This window comes from Etheostoma spectabile, unplaced genomic scaffold, assembly GCF_008692095.1.
Source record: "Etheostoma spectabile isolate EspeVRDwgs_2016 unplaced genomic scaffold, UIUC_Espe_1.0 scaffold00569454, whole genome shotgun sequence".
NCBI lineage: Eukaryota > Metazoa > Chordata > Actinopteri > Perciformes > Percidae > Etheostoma > Etheostoma spectabile.
The window spans coordinates 1-13,667 of record NW_022605138.1 but is presented as its reverse complement, the minus strand read 5'-3'; the positions used below and the strand labels follow the sequence as shown (position 1 = coordinate 13,667).

The window sequence follows — 13,667 nt, the reverse complement described above, 5'->3', positions numbered from 1 at the left end:
GGTAGTGATGGCAGTGTGACGCTGAAGCTCCGATAGTGCTCCGAAACCCTCAAATACCAATCCAGAGAACCACTGCTTCAAGCTTGCTTTGATGCGGAAAAAATCATGTGACATATGACGTCCGAAGCAGCAAGTGCTTCATTGCCTGAATGAATCATCTGACTGGTTTGCGGTCCAATCAGGTGATTCATTGGAACGGCCTTGTGTCGATTCTGACAGGTGATAGGTTGAACAGTTTTGAGCGCCTTTTAGTCTTTATAACCGCTCTAAACAATGTACAATGTGTAGAGTGGCGTTAGCGTGTGTATTGCTGTGAGTTGTTGGTATGTTTTTTTGTTTGTGTTGGATCAGTATGGAACCAGCCAGGAAGAGAGGTCGTTCTGACATGTGGGAACACTTTATCTGATCGCTCCTGATAAGGTGGGTTGTTCTGGCTGTTTAATATGTAAAGTAGGAAAGTAAAGTTTATACAACAGTAACTGTCAGTATAGTAGCCTTCTATAGCTATGGTCTATTAAGTAGCATAACAGTAAATGATGTACATGATTGAGAGTAGTAGCTAGATCTATCTTATAGACTCAAGTTGCATTTTTATTTAAAAATTGCTTTCTTTACAGGTCCGGTGTTTGGTTTGTTCAACCGAGCTGAAGTATCATGGGAATACTTCCTCCATGATTAGACACTTCACTGCCAAGCATGGAGCTGATAAAACCATGGGAACACAAATCAAGGTAGGTATGTATTATATTAGTATTATTATATATTATTATTATTTATTATTTACCTAGACAAACAAAATCTGATATGATTGTATAACAGACTCATAGGTCTGCTTCGTTTAATGCGTTTCACATAAATCCTTAATTTCTTTTATATTAAGTATTTTTTAATTTCTTTATGTCTTTATTTATTTGTCTTAGTGGACCGTAAGCAAGAGCTAGATGAGGCTCTTGTGAATATGGTGGTGAAGGACTCGCAGCCCTTTTCCATTGTGGATGACTGTGGCTTCAAGGAGTTTGTGGCATTGCTTGATCCCACATACACTCTTCCATCCAGAAAGGCTCTGAAGAACATGGTGGTTAAGAAATACGAGGAGGAGAAAGCCAAGGCCAAGGCCATCATGCAGAGGGTGGAGGCTGTGAGCCTGACTTCTGATATGTGGACCTCGATTAATATGGATGCATATCTAGCAGTGAAGTGTCATTATGTGGATGATTCTGTGAGCTGGCCACAGTCCTTTTGGGAGTGCTCCCTTTCCCTGAACGTCATACATCTGCTAACATCTCTGCTGCAATGAGGTCTCTCATGGAGGAATGGGGTATTGAAGGCAAAGTGACCTCAATTGTGAAGATGCAGGAGCTAATATGTTGTGCATCTGTCAGAAGTTTGAATCTCAGACACGCACTTTGCTTTGCTCATTCCTAAATCTAGTGGTGAAGAAGAGTCTTGATGCAACTCCTGGCCTAGAAAACCTACGCACAAGGGCACGAAAAGTAGGACATTCTTCAAAACTAGCACAACAGCACATGAAAAGCTCAAAGAAGTACAGGAGCAGATGAATCATCCAGTGAAGAAGCTTATTCAGAGGTCGACACACGCTGGACAACCACCTTCCTCATGCTACAACGCCTTTATGAAGAAAAGACAGTCAGTGGGGGCAGCTCTTGCAACGCTGAAAACAGATGTAAGACCATTGTCTTCAGAGGACTATGAAACAGCTGCGGCATGCCTGCAATTGCTTGCCCCCTTTTACCAGGCAACAGTAGAACTGTCTGAGGGAAGAGAGAGGTCAGGGTCAAGGTTATCCCAATGACAAAATGTTAATGCAGTACCTGTATGAAACAATTGGAAAAACAAGCCACAACACAGCTAAATTACTGGGACAGAACTTGTTGACAGCGATGCAAAACAAGTTTGAGACTACGGAGAACCAAACAGCACTGACTCTTTCGACACTGTTGGATCCAAGATTCAAAAACATAGGATTCTACAATCAAGGACAGGCACAGGCATCAGTGAGACGACTAACAGCACAATGCTCACAACTGATAAGATACCAACCATCACATGCTTCACCTACAGAAGAACAGCCCTCCACATCAGCTCAACCAGCACCTGCAAATGTTGAAAATCCACCATCCACAGGTAAAGTTATAAACAGTAATTGATAAAATTGAAACCTTTCAGTACTGATAATATATCATATTTGTCTTTTAGGTGTTAACCTTTGGAAACTCTGGACAGAGATGCTTCTGAAGCAAGGAGGGCAAGGAATGCCACAGCAGATGCTACAGTGGAGGTGCAGAGGTACATGACTGATCCACCAGTTGCAAGATCAGAAGACCACTGGCGTACTGGCGAAACCATCAAAATGTGTACCCTCGTCTGTTTAACCTTGCAAAACACTTTTTATGTTCGCCAGCATCATCTGTTCCTTGTGAGCGAGTGTTTTCCAAGTCTGGAGAGGTTGTGAGCAAAAGAAGAAACCGACTCAGTCCAAAAACTGTTGAAAAAATAATGTACCTCAATAAAAATCTTTGAGTGTTCCCCATCCCAAAAATCACCCCCTGCCATAGTTACACAAGCACACCCAACCTATGCCATATTTTCCCAGCACTCTCTCCTAAATAACACAAAAAATACATTTATCAATATTTATTTGTAAATAGAACATTATTCTCAGCCTTATCGTGTGCATCAAAGAGTTTCCAAAGGAAATATAGTTAAAAATCCAAGGAGATCTTAACAAAGATGCTTCAGAACTGAAGTACTTTCTCCAATACTACTCACTGGTTAATTTGACTGCAGCCTTGCTTTTCGCCAGGAGAGGTCGCTGCCACTGAAGCTTCGAGTAATGAACCTATTTTCGAACCAATTGGCTCAAGTGGTTCAGTGCTTCGCAAAAGCTTCATTTGGCCATCACTAACCTGTTGGTCCATTTCTTTAACTGTCTATGATCCCACCCCGATACACACCTGTTAGCTAGCCGCGAGCTCTATTGTTTACGAAACCCGTTTCCCGCGGTTACAAACGCGGCTCTTTAGCTCGCCTTTACACATCATAAACTCCATAACTAACCCACCACAGCTTCAGTCCACCACACACACGGCAGAAGGAAACCGTCTTTGTCTTTTTACCGATACCACCTGGAAAGCAGAGATTACGGCATCAGAGAGTGAGAAAACAAACCGCCATCCTCGTCTCCAAAGAGGAGGAAAGGTCCGTCACCTGGGCCCCGTGGTGTACCAATACCGCACATTGGTTCCGCTTTCTGTGTTCCCCGCTACGTTAATATTGCTCATGTGGAGATGTGCTGCTCTATAACACTTAAAAGTAATCTAATTTACATGGAGGTCTGGTGGAGATATGCTGCTCTATACACGCTAAAGTAGTGATTATTTACATGGAGTCTGGTGGTTTTGGTGATGGTGATTTCGGGGTTGTTCATGTTAAACTAAAAAGGATCTTACTCTTTAACTAAAGGTCTATCTCTGTAGGGATCATCCCATAATGTTGGCAGACTCTTAGAATAATATAACTGAGTCTGTCAGAAAAAACAAAAGAACCTTTAGTGGACGGAAAACTTACCTTTAATTAGGAGTGTAAACACAGACGCAACAGGAAGAATACATGCATCAAAATAATCAGCATGTGGCCTTGTTTTATTGAACTCATTTTGCATTAAGTTGTTCCACATCCCTGGACATTTAAAACAAGTCGATCACTGACGCCAATCTAACTCCCTACGACTGAACTACTGCCCACCCCTAGTAGTTATCACTTTGACTTTCTGACTTTAATCATGACTTTGTGAGGCAAAATAACATGATGAGATCCACCTTAGGTGGGGGGGGACTTTGGGTTCAGCAGGGTAAAGTGTCTCAAGATAATTCTTGTCATAAATTGATACTATTAATAATGAATTGATTGAATGAATTGAAATTGAATATCATGAAGTGTTTTAGTCAAACAGTTCAATGTTGATAACCAGAGATGAAATCGATGAAGGTTTTGTGTTTTGAGTCTCAGATCTGCTTCACAGTGCAGAGTGTGTGTGATGGTGAACAGACTGAACTTTGATTTCAGCAGCTGGTCTTCAGTCAGTGTTTCTGTCCACAGGAGAGACTCTCAGTCCTGGAGGAGGACACCGAGACACTGAGGAACCAGAAAGAACCCAAACTCAGGATAGAGAGGCTGAGTGAATGTGGTGTAGAAGGTGTGAGGTGGATCAGTGAGTCAGAGGAGACTGTGTAGAAGGACAGAGAGCAAGCAGGAACGTCCACATACACTGTACTCTGTAGAGACAGAGCAGGAAGTGAGGACTGTTCTTCTCTATTGTGCCGGACAGAGTAACCATCTTCAATCAGAGCAGAACAGACTCCAGGAATGATCATTCAATCCAAAACACACAGTCTCTACTGTCTCCTTTCCTTCTGATTCCTCTGTAACTCACTGATATATTAACTCTCCTCTCCTCTCGACCTCCCAGTAACAGCGACCAGTCAGACCATCTCTACACAGCAGCTGAGGCCAGATGTCAAATCTGTCTGGATGATCAGGATACGAGATCCTCCTTCACATTTGTCACCTTCCTGTTGTTGTCAGACAGTTTGAGGTCTCTGTGTACTGAGTTCATCAGATGATGGAGTTTCTACTATCTGTCCACTAGATGGAGCTAACTGACCATCTAATGAGCTGAAGATCAGCAACTTGTACAGCAGCAGGTATCTCTCCAAGGGGCCTCCGTGTCACATATTACTTTTAGCTGTTAATATTTACTACCTACATAAATTTTAACCCTACTTGTTTTGTCTGACATTTACCTTTACATAAACCGCTCCTCCCTCTTGGGTGAGGACAATATCTCCAAATTAAAACAATAAAAGCATCTTTCTCCTAACTGCAGCTTGTAAATAAACACAGCAAAAGCGCGGCGTTAGAAATTAATTTAATATCTACTCATATTTGTTGACGGGTCTCTGGAGCACAGGCAGGCGTCCCACTGTGTGACCTCATGTTGCAGTGGATTGTGGGATATGCTACATGCTGGAAGCTTTATGTTCTAGCTGGAAAGAAATAAAGGGGATGCATGGGATTATCCATAGACTGTAGAGATATTGATTATATTATTAATATTATTGGTCTATGGCAGGGGTCGGCAACCCAAAATGTTGAAAGAGCCATATTGGACCAAAAAAAACTAAAAAACCAATATGTCTGGAGCCGCAAAAAAATAAAAAGCCTTATAGAAGCCTTATATTGAAGGCAACATGCTGCTGTATGTGTCTATGGTAGAGCTATATTAGCCTAATATCAAAATGACTAAGTTAACTACAAATACATAATGAGCCTTCATGATTAAATGTTTATTTTTACTAACGTGCATCCTGCAGAGAACGACGACCACGTGACTACTCTGTTGTGCGATGTCGCCTCCAGTTTAACTTCATTACAACATTAATGAATTATGTTTTCATTGCTTTGATGAAATTAAAGAAATGCAATAAAGAAATCAGATTTTTGATATATTTCTATTTGAGGATTTAAAAAAAAACAAAAAAAAAACGAAAGTGCATTAACGTGCCCTTATCTGGGCAACAGAGATCAATAAAACGCAGCTACATTTTTTAAATAAAACATCAACCTTTTGAAAAGGTAAAGTATATAAAATCAAAGAGAATAGAGTTCAGTTTGACGTCTGTCAAATGTCAAGCAAGTCAGTGCAAGAGTAAACGAAGACAGCATCCTCTTCTCTTCTGACACGCAACCAACGCAGCTACGCTCGGGACCTGGCAACAAAACCCAACAATAATACCCCTAAGTGTCATTCCAAATATATACTGACAAAAATCAGATATCACTTTATAAAAACAGCTACTTTGTTACTAAAAATGGGCCCTATAACTGGATTGTGTTCTTACCCGTTTAATTGAATTCTGTTTTCGGACGTCACTGGTCAGCTTCAACATCGGCCATGTAAGATGTAAATTTTAATCTTGACGCAGGGACTGCAAGCTCTCAGTGTGAGGCGGGTGCGCTATTTTGATTGATGTAGTCATGTTTGAGAAATCTGCGCGCACAGGTATGTTGATCCAAAGGGATAATACTCCAAATTTCTATGTCCTTCATGTTCCTATAACTGTCAGGAAGAGCATTCCATGTGCCTGTGGGAGGCTTTCAGTTTCGCTCCATTTGTGGGTGTGGGCAAGCTGGGCTTTGGCGAGTGACGTCTTCAAGCTCGGCTGTCAGACATTTGAATTTGGACACCCATAAATCTTTGTCCGGCTATATCAGCCATTTCCATTTCAAGGTCAGCTTGATTACTCCTGGAAATGTGCCCAAAAAGGACGGGTCAATCTCCAGGGGTTGTGACAGGGAAAGACAGTGTCATTTTTTCCTTTCGGAACTTGCAAAATCTGCGCCCCAAATGCAGTTGCATATCAACGATCGCATTTTGCAAATCATCACCGTTGAGTGTGTGATCGTGATGGGCTTCTTGAATTCTCAGGGAGGGGGGAAGTGGGAGAGCGTGCCTCGTTGTACATCTCTGGCAAAGACAGTCAGCTTGCGCTCGAATGATAGAACAGCTTCCAGCATTTGACGTGCAGTGTTTTCCCCCCCTGCAGACTTTCATTCAGCTTATTTAGGTGGCTTGTCATATCCACCATAAAGTGCAGTTTTTCGAGCCACTCGGTATCTTCAAGTTGCGGATAGTATAGGTCTTTGCTTTTCAGAAATGTTTTCACGTGCTCTAAACAAGCGACAAAGCGGCGCAAAACCTCCCCCCTGGGACAGCCATCGGACTTTATTGTGTAGCAGGAGATCGAATATTTCGCTGTCAACTTCATCAAGCAATGCCGGAACTGACGGTGGTTCAATGCTTTGCAATTATCTTGTTCACCATCTCGATCACAGGTTCATCACTGCCATACACTCCGATGGGAATGTTTGTGCACACAGTGCCTCTTGAGCAAGAGCAGTGGAATGCAAGCAGATTCGATCCAATTGCTTTCTGTAGCAAAGTCACAAACCCCCTTTTTGATCCTCTCATGCTGGGGCCCATCTGTAGCCACTGAAATCAGATGGTGGTGGTTATCCTGTTGTCATTTAAACACTTCAGCACAGCCTCACATATGGCCTCCCCCCGGTTGGCCTTTCAGGTGGTATTAATGGATCATTTCTCTTGCGGCCCGTCGGAGTTCACATACCTGCATAAAAGCGCCAGTCTGTTTCAATATCGATCACATCACAGGACTCATCCAGGCAATTGAGTATGGCTGGCGCTGAATTAATGTCCTTGATTTGCTGATCGGTGATGGTGCCTGCCATTTTAATAGCCCTTCCTTCACTGTCTTAGCGGAGAGAGGCATGTCTTAATTTTGTATTATCTCGGTTTTTGTTTTGAAGTCTGCAAATAGGTGTTCTGATATGTTGATAAATGACTCCTTCATGTAGTCACCATCTGTGACGGTTTGCCGTGTTTTATTATCTCCCGCGTTGCAACAAAACTTGCAGCAGGAGTGGAGTTTGGAGATGCAATCCACTTCTTAAATCTATTTTGCGCTCCTCTAATTTCTCCAGAAGTAATGCAATCGCACTTTTTCTCACTACCAACTGGGTACTCGGCTGCAAATGTATCATGCCTTCCTTGAAAATGTCTTTCCACATTGCTTTTTTGTTATTTGACAACTTCTCGCTACAGAGCAAACTTCAGGCAATCCCTTCCGCATTGGCAATGAATGCAAATGATTCGATCCAAGAAACGTTGAATCCTCTGTTCTCCTCAGTTATTCTTCTCTTTTTCCCTTTGGGATCCATGGCCCATCACACAGCCGCCGGTTTGTTTACAACAGCCACCTGCCTAGCATCCCGCCTTACTGATAGAAACGTGTGTTGCAGGCTATGACGTAAATCTTCGTTGACAGAAAACTTGAAATTTAATATTTATTCTACACATTTTGCCAGCATTGAAAAACGTTAATAACGTTTGTGTCATGTTTTTTTTTCCTACAGAAACCATATTAAAAAAAAATATATATTTCTCTCCCCATCTTTTTCCATTTTCAAACATTTTTGAAAAAGCTTCAGAGAGCCAATAGGCAGGCGCTAAAGAACCGCATGCGGCTCCAGAGCCGCGGGTTGCCATAAACCGTGCGCTCTCGCAGACATCCATTGTAGAGCATTGGTGCACGTATTGTTTGTAAACAGAGCAACTTTTAGTGATTTGTCTACTAGCTGGAAACATTATTACACACTTGTAAAGATGTTTGGAGGAAAAAAGTGGTTCATGGCGGAGGAGGCAGCTGCTATATTGGTCAAAAGACCAAATGAAGAAGTAATTCCCTCTTCTGAAAGTGAAGTTACGTGGACTCTGAAATGGAAAAGGATTTTCTGGATGAAAAGGACCCTGATCGTGAAGTGTAAGTTTATACATAACGTATTGATTACTTTATCAGAAAGTATTTATTACATACATTATTACAATATAATTATTTGAGTAGTTATAGTGTGAAAACTGATTTCTGTCGGAGTTTGTAAGCAAGGGGGAAGGGTGCTGTGTGTGTGCTTCTGTGTGCTTGTGGTCAAGCATGTACTGTAAGAGTGTGGATCCTTGTGTGGACCACATTTCTGCGCTTAGTCTTGACATCTATTGTAATTAACATAAATTCACCTGGGCCTTTATAGAAGATTACACTGTTCTTTCTTGTAACTCCCTTTCAGGGAAAGACATTCCATTTCATTCCATTTTCTCTCTCTCTCTCTCTCTCTCTCTCTCTCTCTCTCTCTCTCTCTCTCTCTACTAAGTAACATTTGCAAAAGGTAGTGGTGGGATTTGAAACCACACCTCCAGAGAGACTGGAGCCTAAATCCAGCACCTTAGACCACTCAGCCACACTACCTGTGCACACCATCACACCAAATCGTGACACACACACGGACCGTAACTAATGGTATGATTATTAAAGTCATTGGAAACAAACTTTTGCAAGGAAAAAGTCAATACTTTATTGAAAAAGGCCAGTACTTAATGTCTCCACCTGCTGAAGAGTAAACTTACAGCATCTCCAAATTTACTTCATCCATAAAAATAGAAACTGTGCTCATACCTGCCGTAACACCCATAAACACTGGCGGCATAATACAATAAATACTACACTACAGTACAAGTACATAAATACAGTAAATATAAGTGTAAAACATGTACATTTAAGTGCTTTTTGTGCTGTCTGAAAAATTGATTATCACAGAAAAATGAAGAAAGAAACCTGGGTAAAACTTGTAATGGTAATGTTGTATATGGCTTCAAACCTTTAAATGCATCTTTGGGCTGGAACTCAAACCTGGGATAAATGCTGGCACTGCTACGATATAAATCATAGACGAAAAGAAACACACCTGTTGTCTTTCTGCTGGGACAATACAATGCTCACTGCAAATCTCTGAAACACAACGCCCATGTGTGGCTTTGTTATGCAAATACTCTGGAAGTCTACTTATTAAGAGTATGCATTCCCATTTTCCCAATTGATGTAAAAAGCCTTCCTGAGATTGTTGATCTCAGAAATAAACGTAGAATCACAACTTCCTGTATGTGCTATGTGCCAGTGTTCAATCACCTGTCACTGTATTTTCAGCATCAGATGTGTTTTTTTATTTTAAAAACACCTGACCCGTGTGAGGGTTGAACTCACGCCTTCAGATTATGAGACTGACGCGCCCTACTGCGCCACGAGGCTATGAAAACAGGTGCAATGGTTGGGAAAGTTTTGGAAATACTAAAATTTAGTCAACAATTTAATAAAAACAATGTATGTGGACCTATGTATCACACAAAGGTAAGATCAACCCTAGATGCTTTGTCAGGACCCAGAAAATATTTGTCCACTTTCTCATCTTCTTTTCCACCAATCAAACTCAAAGCTCCCTTTCATTTTTGCCAATCCTGAGAGACTTCATATCCATCTTGTCAATCAAAAAGGCGCCTCCTCTTGGCAACGCCCATCTCCATTTCTACCAATCCAAACGCATCTTCTGCTTAAGAGAGACTTTGCATTTATAATTTGGAACTAACGAAGGCAAGGAGGTCTTCTCTGATATTATCTCTGGAAACAATAATAATTCATGTGCTTTGTTTGCTACTGTCGATAGGTTAACAAACCCTCCAGTACCAGTAGCATCTGAACTGTTATCTAACAAGGCCTGCAATGACTTTGCCTCCTTCTTCATAGACAAAATCCAGAAAATTAGACGAACAGTCAGTGCCTCCATATCCAGTACAGGATATGTGTTGTCACAGTGTTCAAGCAAAACTAGTTCCAATATGAAAGAATTTCATACGATCAACCATAAAAACCTGTGAAGCATGCACGCTACCACTGAGCTACATCCCCTAAAGATTGTCAGATCCAGGGGGGCCCCGTGTTATCACATTCACATTCACAGAATGAGAAGTGCGTATGGCGTATGGTAGAGGTATAGAACTGAAATCCTTAGGTTGCTGGTTCAAATCCGGCTCGAAGGAGCACCTTTTTTCCAGAGGCAACCTTCAAGGATCAATAAAGTGTTTTTGATTCTGATGTACAGATGGATGGTTGACCTAAAAGCACAATACTTCTTCCCGAGACATAACAAGAAACAAAAAAAAAAAACAGGGTGTGGAAGACAGCGTTAAGCCCTGACAGAATAGAGACACTACAGAACATGTGATAGTGCAAACCAGAATGTGAAATAGTGCGAAGTGGACCATTTATAGAAATGTGCAGTGACGACTAAAACACTAGTAAACTGTAAAACCATTTTATCAATTTATTGTGCTCACTAAGGCTTATTTAGTGAATTGTGAATATGACTAAAACGGCAATAGCGGGCGTGCGACGCCGATTCCTACGCAGAGTACGGCCATTATCAATTTGAACGTGAGCTGTGGGCACTGCGAAAAAAATCTCACGTCTGGTCCCACTTCATGAGCCGTCTCTCTGCCTGCATATTGAGTGGGATGCAGGGACCTCTCTCTGGTACGAGCAAACTGGGAGGCAAACGGAAGGGACCTCTGGTGGTGCCACTGCTGGACCAGGTGCGCATGGAGCACATCAAGAAGGGCACTATCAAGAAGGGGGGTGTTGTCCTGACCAAGTAGGCGGTGCCAGAGGGTCCACGTCTCTGGAATCTTTCATTGCCACCTGAACAGGTTCATTCTGTCTAAGTAGGTTAGTGTTAGTTTGTGGTCCCCTATGAATCTGAGGGCTGGTGAATACAGCTTGTCTGTAATCACATTCAGGTCAATCTCAAATGGAGACACTGATGATTATTGTGTTCATAAGTGCTTCTCTTTGGGTTGTCCTTGGTTGTGAGTTCATCATCAGACACTAAACACATGCAGAGCAAGTACATTTCAGCAGTTGTCCACTGCTGGCTAAATAAATAAAAGAATGGGGGGTTTTGGAATAGATATTCAGCACTAACTGGTACTTTCTATTGCTGGAATGAGCTCTATCTGGAGGATAAAGGAGAGTTGCACCAAAGAAAGTCACTGGACTCTAATTGACCACTCATAGACTCTTAATGGCAACATTGGATGATGGTTGTCTATTCATGAAGCCATTCATTACTACACTAGACAAGACCACTGAAACTTGATCAAAAAGAAGTGGAGTTGAGTGGAAATGGCTGCATTCAATATTTAAGATGGCAAATCTGTGTAAGGAACCACTTCCACTGCTTCTACATCAAAACAGAAGATGGTAGCAAACCAATGACACATCACATTATACTAAATCCCAGTTGTGCTTTCATGAACAATATTATATTATCTCATAGGTACTGTAAGCCACCTGTCTCCACCAGGGCATCTCATAACATTTATTTTCAGTCTAAATGCCCAGATGTGTTACAAAGATGTCGTTGTAATCACATTCAGGTCATCTCAAATGGAAACACTGATGATTATTGTGTTCATAAGTGCTTCTCTGTGGAGTTGTCTTGGTAGTGAGTTCATCAGATGTGTTACAAAGCTTGCAGTGGACAATGGTGGTATAGTGGTGGGCATAGCTGCCTTCTAAGCAGTTGCCCTGGGTTTGAATCCCTGCAGCTTTCTTGAGTGATGTTACTTGCTTTATTTGTCAAGAAGTCAACCGAAAGGTTACTTGCCCAACACGATTTGATAAAACATTAGATCTCTAACAAGGCAGCATATCAATCAATTATCCACAGACAGTCAGCCCACTACGATTTGCCCTTTGCACGTGTCTGGTATTAATAATCCAATTGAATATTGACTTGCTTCCTGCTTCTTACAGTGTAGACGCCTTGCTGCTTGCTCCTGACTCTGCTTGCATATTTTTGCTGATAATCTTGCTTTTCTTCTGAGAGAAAGTATAAGAATTGGATACTTAGAAATCACTGGACTACATACTTTAAAATTTTTCTGTGTGAGCGTGGCCTACTAATAGCTCAAGCCTGTCCTACAGTAACTTTAGCTAAGACTTTTGTTGGGCTTGCTGTTTGGCCAAGCCTTTTGTACTTACAAATACAAATAAAAACTGCTAAATTCTTTATTCCCAATATCATGTCTCAGACATTAGTTACAAATGAAAATACTAGTTGTCAGAAGTGGGATTTGAACCCACGCCTCCAGTGGAGACTGCGACCTGAACGCAGCGCCTTGGACCACTCGGCCATCCTGACTTATCATACAGATGGTCAGTAGGACCTGTCTCAAAAATTATAATATAGTAAATTAAACATGTCATGATATAGTAGGTTCTCAGTCATCCATGTCATAGTTAACAAGGGAAGGTTTCTCAACTGTCAGCCCAAATATATGGAGACATGGAGACATGGAAGAAAGTCACCAGGGTGGCAATGTGCTTGACAATGGCAATACATTGAACGGGATGTGAAGGCAATGTGCAATAGAGGCCAAATCCTATGGTGGGAATCAAGATCCACCAACGTTTCTGTCCACAATGTCCACCTGAATCCAGAAATGTCCCTGCCAGATGGGGAATAGACTGACAATCGGGTCAACATTGGGCAATTATCTTCAAAATGTCCAACTGAGTCCACAGATATACCTGCCACATGGTAAATAAACTGATAACTGTCTTCATGGTCTAAACGTGTCAAATATTGCCGTACAATGCCCACATTGAGTCCAGATGTGTCCATTTTGGTTCCTGATCCATGGTACTACCCAAAAAGTGCACAACTAGGCCGAGGGCAACTGGATTTGGTAAAAGACCGTGCGCAGAAGCTTTGTCTCTCATCCAAGAGACTTCTTGTTTTTTTACACAGAAAGGGTTGGACACAGTGTCCACTCCCCCACCCATATCTGACAATTGAAAGCTGTGGGGAAAGGGGGGTTCCAAAGCTAACAGACCATTCAACAAGCAGTTCTTATGCACTATACTGGCCCATTCAGGATGAGCACTGTATACTCTGACTGCAGCAACACAAGTTCAAATTTTAGTGATCCCTAATTTTTATGGTGATTACGAGACTGAATGCAAAGTGTGTATCCCCCATGTAACTCAAAGCCTATCACTTCCAGTCAATACTGTCAAATTTGAAGCTCCTTCAAGTTACATTAACAACCAGGCGACTCCTCAACATGCCCCCACCAACGTAAGCTTACTTTAAACTAGATGTGGAAAGTTGAAAGGTCGAAT

The 13,667-nt window shown here is 41.7% G+C and overlaps 2 non-coding genes across 2 annotated transcripts; both read right to left on the bottom strand.

Annotated features, from left to right (window-relative positions):
* Positions 1 to 8,818: 8,818 nt before the first annotated feature.
* On the bottom strand, positions 8,819 to 8,900 carry trnal-uag (transfer RNA leucine (anticodon UAG)). The gene has a single exon. It is a non-coding gene; the product is annotated as a tRNA-Leu (tRNA).
* Positions 8,901 to 12,601: 3,701 nt separating this feature from the next.
* On the bottom strand, positions 12,602 to 12,684 carry trnal-cag (transfer RNA leucine (anticodon CAG)). Its single transcript has one exon. It is a non-coding gene; the product is annotated as a tRNA-Leu (tRNA).
* Positions 12,685 to 13,667: the final 983 nt, after the last annotated feature.